The sequence below is a fragment of the Capsicum annuum genome, chromosome 3, assembly GCF_002878395.1.
Source record: "Capsicum annuum cultivar UCD-10X-F1 chromosome 3, UCD10Xv1.1, whole genome shotgun sequence".
NCBI lineage: Eukaryota > Viridiplantae > Streptophyta > Magnoliopsida > Solanales > Solanaceae > Capsicum > Capsicum annuum.
In genome coordinates this window covers 64,813,465-64,818,327 of record NC_061113.1, presented here as the reverse complement: position 1 = coordinate 64,818,327, position 4,863 = coordinate 64,813,465, and the positions used below count along the sequence as shown (strand labels likewise).

The window sequence follows — 4,863 nt, the reverse complement described above, 5'->3', positions numbered from 1 at the left end:
ACATTCATAAAACAATCAACCCCGTCACTCGTTCAATCTCCACCCCTCTAAAAAAACAAAAAGAGCTTCCAGTAAAGGGGCTAACTTCTTCTTGACTAACACAAGAGATCACCCCTGCCTTTTGATTTTTGGAAGTAATTCCCACAAATATTAAATAAGGCAAGAAATACCAAAAGAAAATGTTCTGGAAACCGCAACTATTACAAACCAACTCAAAAGCCACTACACTCTCCATTCCAATCATAGTCGGTGTAAATTACATACAAAAAACTATAAAGACTAACCATCAATTTGTAGTTGCTCTTTTTTATTTGCGATGTTGTTCTTATGTTAGAAATTACAAAGTTAACATCAAATTAAACAAAAAATAAAGAAACTTTGCCATCAATATGCAACAACGGTGACAAAACAGTAGAAGGAGAAATAAAAAGAAACACAAAGACCTTAAAATCACAGCAGCAACAAGCAAGATCAACTCTTACTGTTCTCCTACGAAGCCATTAACTTTTAATTTTAGAGATGGTTAAAGAGAAATAGGCAGATGAGTTACAGAGAGGAACCAAAAGAAGGAGACGTAACAAAAACAAACCTAAAAAACATACCTTCTTCAACGTCCTAACGTGTTTCTATGGTAGACTGGAAGGTGCGAGAAGCTCATAGATGAAGGAAAAAGTTGTGATGAAATGAGTGTTGAAAATTTTTAGCTCTTAATAGATAACACGTTTGGCTTGACCCAAAATGTGTAGACACGTAGAGTATTACGTAGATAGAAGACTTACAAATACTCATTCAATTGACACGTTTAATATTGACAACAGTTGATGGACAAGTATCTAATTAGTCATATGAATAAAGGAATTGAACCAGTAGCCATCCGAAATTTTAATTGTAGGGTACACATATATTAAAGAATTGAAACAATGGAAAAAGGTGTAAAAAACTAAACCTAGGCTGGATTTTTTGTCCAATACCCAAAATGTACACATGTAGAAATATTTAGGTACAACAACTTGAAGCACACAAAAATAAAACATACTTAAAATACCCTCAAAGTTACTAATAATTCCATGAAGCACACATGACAACCATGAGGTGTGTGCTTCACTCACATTTATATATAGTAGTAATAAATGAAGTTTGGGTAACGAATTGAGATAAGGATGGAATAATTTTACAAATAGTTTAACTTTAACGTTAATAGTACACAGATTTTAAGATACTAATTTTGGAACATATGTGTTCCACATGTTATTCAATTCTAATTTTGGAACATGTGTGTTCCACATGTTATTCAATTTTAATTTCAATCATGCATAATATCTTTAATTACTTATATAACTTCTTACTTTGTTTTCTTATCAACACGATGATTGAAAGAATTAGTAATTATTTATCATTTATAAACATTATGAAGAAAGAAAACAAGAAAGTTCAGTTATTCCAAATATGAAGTTTCTTGCTCTTGAGAGAGAGAGTGACAAATGAAAATCAAACAGAGAAAGAGTGAAAGTTAATGAGTTTTTGATAAAATCAAATATTTTTGGCTTCCATATAGATGCTGAGAATTGGAGTTTCGGTGATAAATAGAGATAAAGATGGAGTAATTTTTATAAAATAGTTTAACTTTAATGTTAATAGTGCATAATTTTTAAAATACTAGATGGAAGAACCTGCGCTAGCGCAGGCCCAATAATCCAAGTAAAAAACATACATTATTTTTGTGACAAATATTGAGAACGTTCTAATATTGCACAATTAGCACATATGAATTTATAGTAAGTGTTATGATCATGCTAAACGGAGCTCCGCAAATAACATAGTTACTAAGAATCTTGAGTTTACTTCCACCTTTAGAAGTCATGCTGCTGTAGGCAAAAGAAATGACGGAAGCGAAGAAGTCATAAACTTATTACCGAAAAGTAAAATATAAATAAAAAGATGTCGATGACTAACTTGTATATATAATCCAAATTTTCTTTTTCAACGACAAGATCTACATTTTTCTAGTTTGACAATATAATAATTGTCCTAAATATTCTACCATAAAGCAATCTCCACTCCAAGGCATGAGCACAATGTTGCCAAAATTCTTCGTCCACTTAATCAGATTGACAATTTCATAATTCACACCAATCTCTTCTATCCCCAACATGTACATATGGTAACTTCTAAGGTACAAATTCCTTCTTGTCACCATGGCCTATGCTTGCCCATGGCCGATCTAAATCTAAAGACATTAACCAATGCTCCATGTACCCAACAGCAAGCAGATCTTAAAGCCATGCTGCAGTGAAGTTGTCATCTTTAACCTGTGTTTAGCTGATCTCCACCTACCAAAAACTTGGTTAAACGGCCAACATTCACATGTAGATCTTTCTCTTCTGAAAAAAGAGTATCCCTTGATTTTATCATGCCAATGAACAACGGGAGGATACACCACAACATACCCACCAATCTCCCATAACAACCTCTAGACATGTAGGCTAGTTGTAGCTACAGATAAAATAAATCATGGCGCAGTCAGAGTTTTCACTAACGGCCGATGGCCAAAACATGAAGAAGTAAACACAAGAAGAAGCTAAGGGGATTTGTTCAACATCTACTGTAAATATACATCAATTTTTTTTAATTATGATCAAACATGTAATTTTCAGTCGAAAGGGGTTTGGATGAACCCCTAGGCCTTACCTGACTTTTACCCGATAGATAACTCCTTCCAAAATGATTTGAGTCATCCTTACAACTTCGAATAGGGAATAAAATAATATATCATAATACTGTATGATAATGAGTTTTGTAAAACTTTAAAAAACGAATATCAATTTATGCTAGTTTAGATGTATACTGAAATGATAAATCGAGGCTGCCTACATTAAGAAACATTATTATATTTTTAGTGCTTAATTGTCTGATTATGATTATGCTAGCTTGAACTAATTGGCAGTTGTATTTCAATTTTTTTTAAAAAATTTTTGGGGTTAAATTTGTTGTTTTCTAGATTTGCAAGAGAACTCCTGTGGTAGTTGATTAGTGTACTTACACTATTTTTTAAGTAATCAACAAACATAAAACTCCTCATGTCCAATCTCCCCTACATTTTTCAACAGCAAGTCTCTCAGCCAAACAGACCATTGCCCAAAATGAATATACAGATTAACCACAGTCCTATTAGGATTCTCGTAACTATACTGCAAAATCACTTCTTGCCTAGCACCCTCACCAATCAATTCAACATCAAAATTGTTTACCAATATCATCATCAATAACATCACCACGATCATTAACGTCAAATATTTTTTTAGCATCATGCTGTATAGCAAACAAATAACCAATACTTTTTCTGTGCATATCTAAAGACAAGTAAATTATACCTTTCACATTCTAAACTTTAGGTGTTCTTGAATTTCCAGTTGCAAGTACTTGTCATCCTTTAATCCTCCTCAGCTTCTTAATCGAATTTAAAGGGTAATCTAATACAGACACAATAATCCACTTGTCAGATCAAAAATTTGCAAACTTACTATCGATATTTGTGATCAGTGGCACATTATTCCAACTGATTCTTGGAAATTCAGGTTGAATTACATGACTTTGAGTTGATTGCAAGTGAAAGAGAGTAATGGTACCACTACTATTACTATCATTATGAAGGTAGAAGGATATGACATGGTGGATATTAAGAGAAAAACGGTAATGATTTTGTAAAGAATATGAATAGCCCATATGAGAAGTGGCTATACTACAAAATCACTTCTTGCGTAGCATCGAAACCCGAAGGACACTGATTATTATAACGATAGTATCCGGACTAACTTACATGCACCTTCCAGTCAATTGACATAGTTTAGTTTCATTTATATTTTCTGGCCGTGGTGGATCCAAACCTGCTCTTCATTAGACATTTACCAACAATAGGCATAGTCAGATGTCAGAACCATATTACCATTCTTCAAAGCAACCAACAAGAATTACCAATGTGTAGGAAGTAGAAACATATTAACACAAAATATCACAAAACGATGATGAGAACAAAGACCTCATTGTACTACTATCAACCATATTCACATGTTTTCAATTAACATAAGAAAGAGGGGCATGCCTAAATTTATTAGCTTGAATATTTCAAATAACCCTCAATTTTCCATTGCAAGTTCTTCTTCAAATTCTCACAAAATAAGCTATTCTAATTGGATGCCTAAATTACCTAATTATGCGGAGAACCTTTTTGCTTGTTCGAAATTAGACAGTGAACATCATTATAATCATCACAATAGTAATAATACACTCCTCCTATGTTGGCTCATGAAAATATGATTTTTTGTTGTTTTTGATCCTAACTTTACAATTGTTGTGGCCACTGCTATTTCTTAACTTATACCAAGCTTCGTTGGAGAATTTTCACAAACAGTTAAAGAGCAAAAAGTCACATAAATAATGAATTTGCAAAAGTATGATGCTGATGCTTCTTTTATCCCCAAACTGTCAAACTGTAGAACGAAAAAGTGAAAAAAATACCCCACAATTTATTTTTCCCTAAATTACTCTCACTGAATAAGCTGAAATTGAACTCAAAGGAATCATAAGTAAGCAGATAAAGAGAATTCCAAGTTTAAACAACAAACCTAAAAGCAGACTAACCAACACACAAAGAACAAACGAAGGAAAGATATACATACATACCTGGAAATGAAACAGAAGATGGCAAAGCAACAATGTAAGCTGTTGTGTAGCTAGAGGTGTATACCTGTAGAAAAGAAAAGGTAGCCACGTGTGTTTCTGTGGAAATACCACAAAGAAGAACCAAATTAAAAGACTAAAATACCCCTTAGCTGGAGCATGTAAAAACTAAAATATCCTTGTGAG

The 4,863-nt window shown here is 32.9% G+C and overlaps 1 pseudogene; it reads right to left on the bottom strand.

Moving 5' to 3' along the window:
- LOC107866317 overlaps nt 1–3,841 on the bottom strand; it is an 8,806-nt pseudogene extending 4,965 nt beyond the window's left edge.
- Between the last annotated feature and the right edge of the window lie 1,022 nt (nt 3,842–4,863).